At 39.4% G+C, this 17,551-nt stretch overlaps 1 long non-coding RNA gene across 1 annotated transcript in view; it reads left to right on the top strand.

The window, feature by feature from the left end:
- The window catches only part of LOC131495513 (uncharacterized), a 45,298-nt gene extending 33,419 nt beyond the window's left edge, over nucleotides 1–11,879 (top strand). Inside the window, exon 5 of the long non-coding RNA XR_009253996.1 lies at nucleotides 11,713–11,879. This is a non-coding gene — a long non-coding RNA (uncharacterized LOC131495513). The remainder of the gene's footprint in view (nucleotides 1–11,712) is intronic.
- Nucleotides 11,880–17,551: the final 5,672 nt, after the last annotated feature.

The following is a 17,551-nucleotide window of genomic DNA, read 5'->3' as shown; positions in this document are numbered from 1 at the left end:
CAAAAACACATAAAAGGAAAGAAAATCTTCCAAATTCATTCTATAAGACCAGCATTACCCTAATACCAAAACCAGACAAAGACACTACAAAAAAAAGAAAACTACAGACCAATATCCCTGATGAACAGACACAAAAATACTCAACAAAATATTAACAAACCACATTCAACAATACATTTAAAGGATCATTAAATACAAACATTTTTTCACAGAACTAGAATAATCCTAAAATTTGTATGAAGCCACAACAAACCTTGAATAGCCAAAATAATATTGAAAAAGAAGAAAAAAATGGATATCACAATCCCAGATGTCAAGACCTCCTACAAAGCTGTAGTAGTCAAAACAGTATGTTACTGGCACAAAAATAGACACATATATCAATGAAACAGAACAGAGAGCCAAGAAATAAACCCAAATTTATATGGTCAATTTATGACAAAGGAGATAAGAATATAAAATGGGGAAAAGACAGTCTCTTCGATAAATGGTGCTGGGAAAACAGGACAGCAACATGCAAAATAATTAAACTGGACTGCTTTCTTACACCATACCTAAAAATAAACTGAAAGTGAATTAAAGACCTAACTGTGAGACCTGAAACCATAAAATCCTTTTAGAAATGAACACAAGCACTAATCTGTTTGACATCAGTCTTGGCAACATTTTTGTAGATATGTCTTCTCAGGTAAGGGAAACAAAAGCAAAACAAAAAAGAAGAAGAAGAAGAAGAAAAGAAAAACAACAAATTATTGGGACTACACAAAAATGAAAAGCTTTTTCACAGTGAAAGAAACCATCAACAAATGAAAAGGCAATATACTAAATAGGAGAAGACATTTGCACGTTATATATCCAATAAAGGGTTAATATCAAAAATATATAAAGAATTCATACAACTCAACACTAAAAAAAAATCTGATTTAAAAATGGGCAGAAGACCTAAATAGACATTTTTGCCAAAAAAAGACATACAGATGGCCAACAGATACATGAAAAATGCTAAACGTGTCTAATCATCAGTAAAATGCAAATCAAAACCACAATGAGATATCACCTTATACCTATCAGAATGGTAGAATCAAAAAGAAATGTTAGGATGTGGAGAAAAAGGAACTCTCATGCACTGTTGGTGGGAACAAAATTGGTGCAGCCACTGTGGGAACCATATGGAGATTCCTTAAAATATTAAAGATAAAAAGACCATATGATCCAGTATTTACCCAAAGAAAATAAAAACACTAATTGGAAAAGATATATGCACTCCTATGTTTAATGCAGCATTTTTTACACTAGTCAAGATACGGAAGAAACCCAAGTGTCTGTTGGTAGATGCGTGAATAAAGAACATGTAGTATATTATTACTCAGCCATAAAAAAAGAATGAAATCTTGCTATTTGTGACAACATGGATGGACCCAGAAGATGTTATACTAAGTGAAATAAGTCAGAGAAATACAAATACCGTATGATTTCACTTATATGTGGAATGTAGAAAGAAAACACATGACTAAGTGAACAAAAAGCAGAAACAGAAGAATAAATGCAGCATACAAAATGATGGTTGCCAGAAAGGGCGGTGGGGAATGGGCAAAAAGAGGAAAGGGGAGTGGGAGACCCAGGCTTCCAGTTATGGAGTAAATAAGTCATGGGGATAAAAGGCACAGCACAGGAAGACAGTCAGTGGCATTGTAATAGCACTGTATGATGACAGATGGTGGCCACACGTGTGGGGAGCATAGCACGACATAGAGAGTTGTCAAATCACTCTTGTACACCTGAAACGAATGTAACACTATGTGTCAATGTAGAAAGTAAGCTGGTACAAAACTAGAATTTGTGGGTTTTGTTGTTGTCTTGCTGTTAAAAGACCAAAGTGTTCTTAGATTACTGGTCTGATTACAATAAGAAATTGTAAGCAGAGATTTTTCTTTAACAGTGTCATCTACCTAGAAAGCAAATGTTCTATGCTTTATCTTTATCAAATGTTTGGTTACTTTTAAAAATCTGAGTCTATTTAATATTAAAAGAGCTAAGAATTTTTATAACAATTTAACTTTCTGTATTTACTTGTGAAGTCTTCGGGTCACAGTGATCTGTGATCCTATCAAATTTCCACACCTTTTGATATTTTTTGACAAACTTCTCAAAACTAAGTTCAACAGTAAAGTCTTCTGGGTGGCTCGGTCAGTTAAGCGTCCAAATTTGGCTCAGGTCATGATCTCCTGGTGTGTGGGTTCAAGCCCTGCGTCAGGCTCCGTGAGGACAGCTCAGAGCCTGGAGCCTGCTTCGGATCCTTTGTCTCCCTCTCTCTCCCTGCCCCTCTCCTGCTCACACTCTTGCTCTCATTTGCTCGCTCTCAAAAATAAACATTAAGAGGGGCGCCTGGGTGGCGCAGTCGGTTAAGCGTCCGACTTCAGCCAGGTCACGATCTCGCGGTCCGTGAGTTCGAGCCCCGCGTCAGGCTCTGGGCTGATGGCTCGGAGCCTGGAGCCTGTTTCCGATTCTGTGTCTCCCTCTCTCTCTGCCCCTCCCCCGTTCATGCTCTGTCTCTCTCTGTCCCAAAAATAAATAAAAAACGTTGAAAAAAAATATAAAAAAAAAAATAAAAAAAAATAAATAATAAACATTAAGAAAAATTTTAGATGAAGTCTTTTGACCACAAGCTATCTTTGAAATTTTTCAGCAAGTCCCTGGAACGATTCAAAATACTTACTCTTCTCATAAAAGAGAGATTAAATAAATTAGGTATGTGAAATCACATGGGAAGCAATGTCAAATAAGAGTTGCTAAACCTTCTTAAATTGTATTTGTGTAAATATGGGTTACTAAAATAAGTATTCTATAAATTGAATGAAACTCCTGGAAATCTGATATTATCCATGTTATCACTTATAAGTCTAGTTACTATCTTGAAATGCTGTATATCGCAGAAATAACCAAATTTCTTTATTTATTGCATTATAATGAACTTAAATCAGATCTTTGACCATTGCCATTTGTTGAGACTCTTTGTAATTTAGAGAATTCTTCTTTTATTTTGATAAAGAATTATTTTTACAAAAGTGCTTCATTTTGAAAGAGATTCAAAGGAAAGATTCTGAGAGGTACTATAGAATACAGGTCTCTAATAACTTTAAGAGCATACCATTGAATTATGTAAGGATTTATAGAACTCTAATGAAGAAACTGACGGCTTCACACAACTGCTAACAAAAAATCAAAATCAGTTACACAGTACTGAACAAACTGAGGAGGATAATTTTACTTTTTTATGTTTTGCTTGAAATATTACTGGATATTTCATCTTTTCCAAATATACGAAAACCTCTCCTCTTAGGTAATTATAACTTATACTAATTTGGTAATTATACCTTTGTAAGCAGGATTGAAACATTTATCTTTTTCTCCCTACCTGATCCCTCTAGAATCAGAAACTCCCAGGGAGTATTTTCATATCTTCAGGGCAATATATTTATTTGCATGTGTTCAATAAGAATCTAGTCTCTGTGACAGGACACAATTGGTAAGATTGGTTATGTTATCAAGGCTTTGACTTGAATGTCCTATTTGAGAGAGACATGCGTAGACTGAGATATGACCAGACAGCTTTAAGTCAGATTGACTTTCTGAAGCCAATAAAACTCCTTGGAAATATTGGCCTCATACCTTGCTTACAGGGATCCCGGCGGCTTTACCAGATGAATGAAGGTCACTTCCTAGCAGGTGTAGGAAACTCAGGATATTTTGAGAGAACTCAAGAAGACAGGAATTAACCCAAACATCAAGTACTGCAGGTGGAGTATGATGGCAAGTAGTCGACTTGGCCTCTTCGTCTCAAGAGGCTTTTAGAACGTCAGTCTGGGATTCCTTATGAAAAGTCCCAGCCAAGCAGATTTTTAAAAAATTTTTTTTCAACGTTTTTTATTTATTTTTGGGACAGAGAGAGACAGAGCATGAACGGGGGAGGGGCAGAGAGAGAGGGAGACACAGAATCGGAAACAGGCTCCAGGCTCCGAGCCATCAGCCCAGAGCCTGATGCAGGGCTCGAACTCATGGACCGCGAGATCGTGACCTCAGCCAAGCAGATTTTTAAAGTGCATATATGATCGATTGCTATTCTTGTTGCACTTGTATAAATAAGCAAGCTAGATTTATTGAAACTGGAGTTAATTTGCAAACAAATTAGTCTTCCTATTACTGGTAGAAATGAGAGTAATTATAGAGAGAAAAATTACATTTCAATTGAAACTATAATACATACTTTTGGATATCAGATTCTAATTCTGCTCACTATTATTAAGGTTTTGATTTCTACCTGTAAGCTAGACTTGATCCTGAATTACTCTAGTTTCTTCTAAAGTCTGGATACAACTCTTCAAAGTAATTTTTCCAATTTTCTCCTATCCTTTTGACTTGAAATCATTGAAAACTAAAACTTCCCTTTTTCTTGAAGCCTTCCAAACTGAATATGAATGACTTTATATAAACTTTAGAGAAATAACCACAACAGCTTCATGTATGAATACTCTTGGTGCTGGCAGCCATTTTGTGGCCACTAACAAAAATCACCAGACATTCAAACACCAAAAAAAAAAAAAAAAAAAAAAAATCTACCAATATGCCATTGCCTGCCTTCACTACCTATAAAAATACTTGATCCTGACATCTGGAAATCATCTCAACTGGCTACCCTCATAATTTAGAAATTGACTTATAATGTGTTCCAGTCTTTAGCCAGTGTTTTATTTTGTTTCCATTGAAATGACTCTTATTTCATCAGATTACGTATTACTGATTACTTGAACCACAGGCCTAACTTTGAGAAAACATCTGCACACTGCCTCCTGAAATGAGTTTAACTGAACTGACCTATTGTCAGGACAAAGAGACGGGTTCAACGAGAGGAACAGTCTACCAATTTTAGTATGCAAAACCTTAGATTTTAGTTTGCAAAACTTCCAGGGAAATTTCAGAGGAGGAAACCATAGCTAAAGGCCAGCTGCCCACCATCCCCCCACAAATGTGCCCCTTTGACATACTGATTATTTTGATTTAAAGTTACTAAAAATTGGCTACTGTATGAAGAACACTCTGGCACTCCTTTATCTCCAAACAGCAGGAAATGTATCTCCCATGTGAGAGGCACTCTCCCCATACCAGATAAAAGAGACATCCTAACCATCAGAGCCAGGGAATTCAGAACCAAGAAGGCTGTGTAATCAAAATACTTTACTTCTTCAGCCCAAATCCTGTTTAGAATTCTTCACTAAGCTCCAGAATATAAATTTTGTTTGTCCTGTCAATTACAGATTTATGTTTCTTTGAATAAAACAAGCATGACGTGGTCATGTTTTGGGTCTTAATTTCATCATCAGGCCTCTGTATACACATAAAACTTCAGAGGTTTTTTTCTCCTATTAAGCTTTCTTAGATCAGTTAGAAGACTATCGAAGGGTAAAGAAAAAAATTTCCTCCCAAAAACCAATAATCAATGCTCCCAAGTATCTCTTAATGAAAGGTACCCTGACCAGCCTGCCTGGCGGTGCCCTGACGAGGCAGTTCATATTCCTCCAGATCTGCCTTTAGGAGGAATATGTACTCCTGACACTTACACTCTTCCAGCTCCCCAGCTATCATGGCCTGCACAGGCCATGCGTGCATAGTATGTATCTGTCAGCCAGCCTTGGGAATCCCAGGCCCCCCAGGCCTATGGAGAACCATCTGGTCCCCAACTACCTATATCCCTCCTGGGCAGAGGAGGCATCGCCTTTAAACTGGTGACATTCAGTCTCTATTTGGACTGGCTTCCTGATGAATTCTGGAGTTCAGGAATGAAAGCTCCCAGGTGTCCCTTATTAGAGGCTACACCTGCCAGTCTGCCTGTCAGGACCCTGGCAGGGCAGTTTAGTTTCCTCCAGCTCTTCCCCAGACGGACTACACACACATTAGGGCTTGAAGTTAGGCAGATGACTTGTACCCCCAAAAGCCTGCTCCTGTGACCAGGCTTCTGCCAAAACTTTCTACAGTAGGTGCCTGGCTACCCTGACTTACATTGCCCACACATACCCTGTTTGCACCCCAACAGCAGGTTTCTACAATAAAACCTATTTAAAACACAGGTGTGAGCAACAGGAGGCCAATAATTAATATGCCTCACTCACTAGCTTTACCAAAATCACCTAAGAGGTGGTTTAGGGGTCGAATTGTTTATATATTAATTTCTGAGGATCCCTGGAGAACTATTGAAGACAGTCCAGACAAAACTTAAAATTAAGGAAATTCCAGATATTGGCCTGATCACCCAACCCAGGGAGTTATATTCTGTATTAAAAAGAGCAACTCAGGAAGACATCCCAGTACCCTTTTTAGGAACATTAAGTAACATAGATGCCAATAGGCAGAAAGAAAACGTGCCTGCACAAAAAGTGATCTCCAGAGTAGAAAGAAACCCAGATCCTTTTCCTCCTAAGGAAAAAGGCACCTCCTAATCCTAAAGGCACCAATCTACCTGAGGATGAGGATTATTTTAACCCTTTTGACCCCAGTAACTTTAAATAACTAGAAGCCAGGCCCATAAAGGCAGACAAAACTACAACAAATGAGAAAATGGAACCAATCAGATGCACTGAAGAGCAAGCTTATACCAGAGAAGAAATGACAAAAGTTAGAATTCCAACAAATTTAAATGGACACAGAAACCCACTGGCTATTAGATTTTTGACCTGAAGAAAAAACATGGTCCTTACGGGAGCAGAGATTGTACAACTTGGAGCTGTCACCACTGATGCTAAACTGAATCGACACCTTAGAGCATTTGGACAAAATAATACTATTTTTAAAAGATCTTGGGTAGCAGCAATCTGGAAATTAAGATGGCCTATACCTAATATATTATCCCTTAAAACATTTTCCATGGAAAACAGCAGGGAAAACTACTAACACAACAATGAAATTAGGACTATTAAATATGATTTAAGATAGAGGACAGACATCCTCACTGCTATATGTGGAAACAACAGAAAAATTTTAAAGGTCAGTCTAAAATCTGTGTCCCCACACAATAGAACGGCATCATTTACAGTATTTGCAGGTGCCAGAGACACAAGAGAACTAATTGGCTTGATAAGATCAGCTGAGGAACTGAGTCAAGATAGAGGTTATGGCTTTAACACTCGTGTATATAGACAAAAAGGCCAACACCTAACGTAAATAGACCAAATCAGAATAGAAAACATAGACCTAAATCTACAAGGCACTTTTGGCAACCTAAACCATTTAGACTACCACCATTTAATACAACTATAAAAATAGAAAACCATTAGAAACCTCAAAACTATATACAGTGGCAAACTATATACAGTGGCAAAACTATATACAGTGGCATTTTATATATAAAATGGAAACAAACCTTTTAGAGTAAAATAAACTTATAGAAAATAAACCCAAATATAGGCTTGCTAACTCATTTATTATACACACTAACTCCCATAGAAAACCTAATTCCATTAATAAGCAAACCACTGATAGCCAAAGAAGAGCAAACCCCATGAGTCTCCCAGAGAGACTCAGCAGTCTCTGTCTCTTGGCCCAAGCCAAGATCCAATGTATGTTACATTGACCGTAACAATAAAAACCCTTTTTGTAAATAAAAGTTCTATATATACTAGCATGTTGTTAGATACTGCATCTCAAGTAACAATGACACAAGGATATCCTACAAATTTAGAAGACTCTTTAACAATAAAAAGGGACTAGTTGAAGGATTAAGAGGAAAATTAACCCCCAGGACATGGGTACATAGATTCTTAAGAATTGATGACAGGCCACCCCTTAAGGCTAAATACCTTATAGATCCCAATTAAGAAAATGTTCTTGGAATGGAGGTAATAGGACATACAAAAAAAAAAAAAAATCAAGGAAAACATCCAGTAACTCCTAAATAAACTATTGCACCTACTATTTCACCATATACTAATCCAATCTGGCCTGTTAAAAAGCCAGGTGGATCATATAGATTTACAGAAAATTTTAGGAATTTAAACCAACCCTCTCCCCAGATTGAGGGAACACTCCTGAATATAGGTGCTAACATAAATATTATCAACACTGGATCTGGAACTGATTACTTAATGATAGACTTATCTAACATGTTCTTTGCTATTCCAACTGATGAGGAGAGCCAATTCATGACTGCATTCACATAGGAAGGCAGAAAATATTAGTTCACTAGGGTACCACAATAGCCCAGTAATGGTCCCCAGCCATCTAACACAAGACATCCTGGCCTTTCATGAAAAACACCACATATATACAGATTAGCATTTCCTATATTGAGGACATATTTATGGTGATAACTTGCAAGAATAGACTAGTGTCACAATAGAGTTAAATAAACTCCTTACACTCAGAGGATGGACAATTGACCCAAGTAATGGCCAAGCACCCCACACTACTATAAAATTTCTAGGCTTAAGTTGGTCCTCTACGGGGAGAAAAATACCAAATCCAATCATAAATAAGACAGATTGCAAACCAACTCCTACCACAAAAGAAGCAGCTCAGAACCTGACAGAACTATTTGAATACCGGAAACAGCACGTACCGCATATAGGGATTAGATTAAGACACATTTATGAAATAACGAGAGTAGGGAATTTAGATGGACAGGCTCAAGAGGCAGCCTTATTTGAAAACTGCTGTCAAAACTTCTTAACATACTGGCACAAATTAATGAGGACTCTAAATATAGAGTGCCTATACTCATAAGAGTTTACAGAATAGTCACTGTGGACTGAAACAATGCAGGACCTGAAATCTTACCCAACTTCATTTTGGACTAAGAGGTTTCCATGGTCCAAGAACATATACCAACCAACTGAAATGCTCACTCTCTAAGGCCACAAAATACAGAGCCACTACTCAGTCGGTTAGCTGTCTGACTTCAGCTTAGGTCATGATTTCGTGGTCCATGGGTTCGAGCCCCACATCAGGTTTTGTGCTGACCTCTCAGAGCCTGGAGCCTGCTTTGAATTCTGTGTGTGTGTCTCTCTGCCCCTCCCCACTCACATTCTGTCTCTCTCTGTATCTCAAAAATGAATAAATGTTAAAATTTTTTTAATTTTTGTAATGTTTATTCACTTCAGAGAGAGAGAGAGAGATAGAGTGTAAGTGGGGAGGGGCAGACAGAGAGGGAGACACAGAATCCACAGCAGACTCCAGGCTCCAAGCTGTCAGCACAGAGCATGACACAGAGCTTGAACTCACGAACTGTGAGATCATGACCTGAGCCAAAGTCAGATGCTTAACCGACTGAGCCACCCAGGTGCCCCCAAATTTTTAAAAAAATACATAGCCACTAATAGATAACACACTAGTTAACTTAAATTTCAACAGCCTATTCTGGAATGGATAAAGCGGACCCCTGACAAAGAGGGTAAAATACTCCTGACCATCAACTGTTAATGTGGAAATGGTATAGTTCTGAGCAGGAAATTTATGGATGAAGGGTCAACCCTTGGTGTGAACTGAGGAAATTTCAGCAAAGCCAATAATGGTGCCATAATTTTCAAGGGGTGAGCCTATGCAAGATCAAGCAATTGGGCAATGGAGAGCACCCTGGTCTATGGAACTCAACAATGCATGATTTATAAATGGATCACCTTCATGACACCATCTGAATTATGTGGGCAGCCTGTGGCCTTCAGGACTAATGATGGTCTAACCTGACACAATCAGGCTCAGGAGAATCAACACAATATTTTCAATAGTCATAAAATAGGTGATTGAATAATCTGATAATGAAAATCAGAATGAGGTATATCTTTCCTCAGACTCATGGGCAGTAGCTAATGGAACAGCTCTTTGGTCAGGAACATGTTGGGGAAATGACAGGAAAATGGGAAATAAGAACATATGGGGTAAGGACATATGGCAGAACATAGCACTGGCTGACATCTCCAGATTTTCCACACATGTCTCTGCACATCACAAGGACAATGCTGAAGTACCCAAATTTAATAACCAAGCAGACAAACTCACTTGGACAGCTAAAGAGGCAAAGATTCCAAAAATCTAAAAGGAGAAGGATTCATTGCTAAGGAAGAAACCAACTCAAAGCATAACCACACATATACAAGAAGGGCAATGCAACATATAACTGAACATTACCAGTTGATAGGATCATTGCATGGGCAGACCGCCAACCAGGTCATGCTGCACACACAGCTGTAGAACATGGTTAGAGAAAGACACATGTATATACCCACCAAAAAAACTCCAAATTCAAATTAAATGTGAGGATTGCAAAGTATAAAGCTTGTAGGTTATGAAGGATCCAGATAAAGTCAAAGCTGACAGACCCTCCCAAATTATACAAATTGATTATACAGGACACTTGCCTATATCCGAGTATAATTACATGCATGCCCCACTGTAGGGACTTGGGCAAGAATAGGAGAACCCTATCCTTGCAGGAAAAAAATGATTTTAAAAGATCCACTCTTGGAGTATTAGAAACCTAGGTGCTAGCTAGGTTAGCAACCATCGTAAAATCAGATCAGGGCATAGACTTCACGGGAAAGCAGAGACAAGAATTTGCTAAGGAACAAGGAAGAATATGGAACTTCTACTTACCCTATAACCCAACTGCCTCTGGAAATGTAAAATGGCTTGCTCAAGCTAAGGCTTAGGTAGCTTACTAACAATCTAAATATGAAAGCTTGGGCTAAAACTATCAGGAAGCTGTAAGATATCTAAACCATAACTATAGAAAGGATGGAAAACCTCCTATTGAATTGATGTTGCAGACACCCACAAAGACAAGCATTAGCACTGTCAACCTAGAATTTAAATTAAAAGGAAAATTGATTTTATATATATAACATATATATAAAATATTTAAATATATATTTATATTAAATATATTAAATATATAGTAAAAATTATTAAATTATTAAATAATATATATTAAATATATTTAACATATATTATTTATGTATATAAATAAAATCTATAAAATAAAATCTATGTATATAAATAAAATATGTATATATACATATATTTATATATATAAATAAAATAAAATAGCACCTGACACTAATAAAACCTACTGGGTGACTGAAGGAAAATGCACATTACCTCAAATTAAAGAAAATACCATCATGCCTCTAGAAAAATTTCAGACGTGAAAAACACCATCTTTTATTGTATCAACACCAGATGCCAAATGTTTAGCCAAGCATGATGCAGGGTGATCATGCTTGGAGAAATATTAGCAATAATAGCCGTTATAACTATAGATTTCCTTGAATGGCAAGAACAATATGAAAGAATTAAAAATGTATAGGACACTGTCTTTATTTTGCAGACATGAATCCAGGATGCATCTTTAATCCTATCAAAATTATTAAGTGGGTTAGTGCAGCATGCTACCTCTGACCATAATGTTTTGCCCATTGCTTACTATTGGATACAACTCTCATTGCAGCTATGGATACCCCTTCAACAGCTCCAGTAATAGCATTTGGACAAAGTTAGTTCCAGGTTAGATTGCTGCTTTCTGGTCCGATACAATGGCATTGTCTGTGACATCCTCTACTCCCTGCATGGATCACCATTCTGGTCACCTTCTTGCAACTGAGGACTCATAAGTATCACCAACATCACCAGCATCACTAACCGCAATCTCTCCACCCCACTCTCTCCTATCAGCATCATCTAATCCCTGGGAAATCTTCAATCAGTGGAGAAACCAAATACTTAGAGAAGCTGAAGAAGTAGAAACCTCCACTTCAATCTCCACAAGAGTCAAGGAGGATCCTGAACGATACCCTCGTTAGACACTGACTTAGAGGATAAAGATTGGGCTGAACTACTAACTGGCTGTTGGTATTGTAACATCGCATATCGTATCATCTCTTACTGAGTTGAATGAAACATTGGATATGTGGTAGAAACTGTTGAAATAACTCCAACTTAATTCCTGATTTTCTTTGTGATTTAGTATTTCATAAAAGAGGAGATACTGACTACACAGAATGGGCAATTATATCTTTGAATATAAATAGGGCAAAATAGATGATTTACTATAATCCCAATTTACACTATTTAACCAATATTGACCTATTGGAAAATGAATAGATCCATGGACTCTACGTCCAGACTTTAAAAGAGCATGGACACATTGTAAGGTATATAGAGGACACATAGGAAACTTAGCATATAACACTTATTATCCTTCATGGTATATGCAAGGCTTCTATCTCACACCACAGATTTATACCCCAAGTATATGGAAACCTAGGTTCATAATAAAATCAAAAATAAACTATTGGGACTACACCAAAATAAAAAGCTTTTGTGAAGGACACCATCAACAAAATGAAAGCCATCAACTGAATGGGAGAAAGTATTTGCAAATTATATATCCAATAGCAGGTTAATATCAAAAATATATAAAGAACTTATATAAGTCAACACCAAGAGAAAAACCCAATGAGATTAAAAATGGGCAGAAGATATGAAGACAGTTCTCTGAAGAAGACGTACAGGTGGTCAACAGACACATGAAAAGTTGCTCAACATCACTTATCATCAGGGAAATGCAAATCAAAACTACAATGAGATACCACCTCACATCTGTCAGAATGACTAAAATGAAAAACACAAGAAACGAGTGTTGACAAGGATGTGGAGAAAAAGGAACCCTCATGCACTATTGGTGGGAATGCACACTGGTGAAGCCACTGTGGAAAACAGCATGGAGGTTCCTCAAAAAATTAAAAATAGAATTATCTTAGTAATTCCATTATGGGTATTTACCCAAAGAATATGAAAACACTAATTCTAAAAGATACATGCACCATGTTTACTGCAGCATCATATACGTTAGCCAAATTATGGAAGCAACCCAAGTGTCCATCAATGGATGAATGGATAAAGAAGGTGTGGACTTCTTTATGGACTATTACTCAATGGACTATTACTCAGCCATTAAGAAGAATGAACTCTTGCCATTTGCAACAATATGGATGGATCTAGAGAGTATAATGCTAAGTGAAATAAATCAGAGAAAGACAAATGTCATGTGATTTCACTCATATGTGGAATTTAAGAAACAAAACAGAGAAGAAAGGAGACAAACCAAAAACAGACCCTTAACTATGGAGACGGGAGGTGGGTGGGAGGATGGGTGAAACAGGTAAAGAATATTAAGAGGGCATTTATGATGAGCACTAAGTAATGTATAGAACTGTTGTACACCTGAAACACTAAATCGTACACCTGGAACACTGTTATGTGTCTGACATAACACAATCCAACCAGAAATGGCTGGACTTCTGGGCAACTAATGGCAAATCCTAATGGCTGTGATTTCTGGGCAACTGTGAAATGAGACTCTTGGCACTTAAAGGAGGGAACGTGACATTAGATTATGACACTTTTACAGATCCCCAATATCAAAAGGGAGATTGGAGCCTAGAGAACATAGAAAGCCCCCTTATGATAGAAGGAAAACACATTCCTAGGGATATTTGTTGGAATGAAACAAAAATACCTTTATTATTACTAGACTTTGGATATACCTATGGTACAAGTACCTGTGGCTATGGCCTTGACACTTCCTCTACCAGTTATATATAATATGGGAAACTGGACCAGGATAATACACTCTAAGGCAAACCTCACCCTAACTTACTGGAGTTAAGGGGGAAATAAGGAACATGAAACATGCTGAGATGTGTAAAATGAGAACAGGTAATGAATGTAAAAACAGAAGGAAAAAGATGTAACTATAGTCAATAGAAGATAAGAGAACTAGGGGTGCCTGGGTGGCTCAGTTGGTTAAGTGTCCGACCTTGGCTCAGGTCATGATTTCACGTGGGTTGGTGGGTTCAAGCCCTGCATCAGACTCTGCTGATAGCTTGGAGCCTGGAGCCTGCTGTGGATTCTGTGTCTCCCTCTATCTCTGCCCCTGCCCCTGCCCCACTCACACACACACACACACACACACACACACACACTCTCTCTCTCTCTCTCTCAAAAATAAACAAACAGTAATTTTTTTAAAAAAAAGAAGAGAACTATTAAAATAACCAGGGAAATATTTCACACTAAATTACTAAGTATATTACTAAAATAAATAAATGGAAATCATACGTTAGAAAACTTAAAACAAATATGGCACATTTGGAAGATGAGACTACTAAAGTCAAAATAACTTTGCAGGAATTGAAAAGAACAAAAATGTGCATCCCTAAAATAATGACAGGTTTGAATTCTGATGTTACAGCAATTGACAGTACTATGCAAGCTTGTGCCCCCTGGAGCTTTATAAAAATAATCTCTACTTGGAAATGTGCTTGTCAAGGAAGTTGAGTGGTTTAAGAAAGTTTTTTACTCATTTGGCAGTTGGATATGGTACCATGGTAGAGAGTTCTTTACGTTTCTATTGATAATATTAGGAATGTGGTTGCTTAAACTGGTCATTAAACTATGGTGTACAAGAATGTGCACTGAGTAAAAATAACCCCAAAAGATGAATGAGTGTGATTAAGTTCATATGTGAATCACAGAGTGGACTGATATTTTTGTGAGCTTAGATTTGTACTGGGCATTAGGCCCTTAGTATTAGTGTGGAAGTGATTTGAAATCACCGGGTAGAGGTTGTGTATTGGCTTGATACTATTTCAAATCCACTTGTCATAAACAAAGACCAAGAAAAAGTTGGTTAGAAAGTTGTTTTGATATAAGAATGAAGTAAGTGGTGTCAAGATGTTAGTTCATCTGTCCTCACCCATATGAACTCGAGAGCTCAGCTCATGAGGGGCCTTGCTGGAGGCTTATTAATAAAAATGTATGAAGAAGGAACTGTGGCAAGGGGCTACGAGACTGCAAATACAGAGCATTTCTGAGGAAGAGAAGAGAGTGCTCGGTCTGCACAAGGCTACGCTTTTCTGACGTAAAATAGCTCTCTGAGGACCGTGGGGCAATTAGCTCCTGCCTGGTAAAGACAACACTTCTACACCTGCGGTGGCCAGAGCTGTGCAGTCACCCCTCGAGGATGATTATCTTGCCCATCAATACCAGGACTGTCACTGCTAGCAACGTGCTCTAGCGACATGAGACTTGCACTTTTGCACTGGCAGCTGGACATCAGCTCTCAGTTGGCTAAGCCATAATCCCAAGCAGCAACTCATATAAATATACACATCAACTAAATTTACACCATTCCTTTCATCTCCCCTTGCCTGGAGCGATCGTGTGATTAACAATGTTTTGGGGTATGTCATTTCTTTAATTACTAATTAACAGAAATTGTTCTGTGTGCTGTTGGCTTGCAAAATTCGCACAGTGAACCAACCCAACTACATTGCTGGCAAAGACAAAATCATGGGGTGCCTGAGTGTCCCAGTTGGTGCAGCATGCAACTCTTGATCTCAGGGCTGTGGGTTCGAGCCCCACGTTGGGTATACAGATTACTTAAAAACTTTTTAAATCTTAAAAAAAAAAAAGAAAAAGACAAAAGCAGTCCCTGAGCATTATTTGCCTCCCCAAACAAAACAGCCTACAGGGTGACTATGTGCATTTGCTTAGACTAGGGTTTGGAATCAGCAGATGCCAGGTACTAACAATAACCTGTCCCTGGGACCTGGTCTTGCCTGCCGTTGCCCTATTGCAAGTCTTTGGCTACCCAGATCTGTACACCCATATGAGCCATCCTCACTCTGTCAGCCACCTTGGCCAGCTGGGACCCTCCAGGCCTGTGGAGTTAAAGCCTATCTTCAACCAAACGCATTGCATCAAAGGTAGAGAGAGCCCACTCTGAGGGAACCACTAAAATAAGGGATAGTCAGTCCCCATATTTACTTACTGTCTGCTGAGGTCCCAGGCTTCTGCAGCAATCAAGACTCCCACGTGTTTCTTATTAGCATACACCTCAGCCAGCTTCTGGACCCAGCCATAGTAAGGCAATACGGAGTCTTCCAGATCTGCCTTAGGGGGAACATGGGCATTTATATGTGGCATTTATATAGGTTAGGGTTTATAGTTAGGCAGATGCCTGGTACCCCCAATAGGCCCCCCATGACCTGGCTGCAGTAGACACTGACCTGTTCCAGGTCCCTGATACCCGTGCCCTGTGCCTCCCACATATGCACAGCCCATACCTAGTCAGCCAGTCTTTGGTTGAGGGGGTCCTTCAGGTCTGCAGAGCTCAGGCTTTTCCCAACCACATGCTTACCTTCTGGGATAGAGAGAGCTCACACCCAAAAATCTTTCTGAAGCTAAAACTTTTAACTGATGACGGTCAGTCCCCATTTGGACCTGCTGCTTGATTGGGTCCAGACTTCCCCAGCAATGGAGGCACCCAGGTACCTATCCCCGGATACCCCGGCCGAACCTGCTGGTCCCACCCTGGAAAGGCAGCCCAGACTCCTCCAGCTCTACCCTCAGGTGAATATGTTCATTAGTGTAGGTTAGGATTTGGAATGAGTCTGATGCCATGGACTCCAACAATCTGCTCTTAAAATCTGGATTCTCCTGACTTTGCCCAGTTCCAGGATACTGGGTACCCTGAAGTATGCAGCCTATGCATGAGCACCCCAGCTGTCCTTGGCCTGCCTGGTACTCCAGTCCTGTGGAGCTCAGACACGTCTCCAAATGCATAGCCTCCAGTGTGAAGGCTGCCCAACCCCCCACCCCCAATTGTTCTGAGGTGGCAGTTTTAAACTGGTGACACTTAGTCCCCATATTGACTTGCTGCCTGAGTGGTCCCAGGCTTCTCTAGGAACCAGAACTTCCAGGTTTCTACAAATGGAGGGATGGCCTGTCCTGCCAGGCACCCTCTATCTGGAAGAGCCATTGAAACACTCCAGCACTGCCTTCGGAGAGAGTATTCCACAATAGGTAGGTGGGCCATGCACATTAGGACTTTGTACTGTATCCCCAATAGCATCCTCCTGTGACATCGTCTTATTCCAGGTCACTGGATACCCTGATCTACATGGCCCACACATGTGCAGTCCACAACCTGCCACCCAGCATGGGCGAAGGAGGTGTTCCATTCCTATGAAGCTCCAGCCAAACACCCACCACCTTGAGCCCACACCCCCCTCCTGAAAATCCCTGATACTCCAACGTAAGCTGGCAACTCTCAGTCCCCATTTAGACCGGCTACCTAATGGTGTCCTGGGCTTCTCCAAACATCCGGGCACCCAGGTGTCTCTTACTGAGGGTGCCCCAGCCATCCCACTTACCCCTGCCCTGGCAAGGCAGTACAGATTCTTCCAGCTCTGCCTTCAGGGAAAATACATGCCTTTGTGGAGGTTAAGCCCTGGAATTAGGCACATAACAGCCACTCCCAGTAGCTCCCTCCTGTGACCTGACCTTGCCCCTAATTGCCCTGTTTAAGGTCCCTGTCAACTTTGACCTACACGGCTCACAAATGTATAATCCTTACCCTGACGCCTGGCTTTGGTGCTACAGGACCAAAAGCTCTGGACCCCAACCATCTGTATGGCCTCAGCGGGGGAGGGTCCCCACTTTCATA

Source organism: Neofelis nebulosa, chromosome 15 (assembly GCF_028018385.1).
Source record: "Neofelis nebulosa isolate mNeoNeb1 chromosome 15, mNeoNeb1.pri, whole genome shotgun sequence".
NCBI lineage: Eukaryota > Metazoa > Chordata > Mammalia > Carnivora > Felidae > Neofelis > Neofelis nebulosa.
Note: the sequence above shows the minus strand (reverse complement) of the source record. Positions and strands in the feature narration are given on the sequence as shown.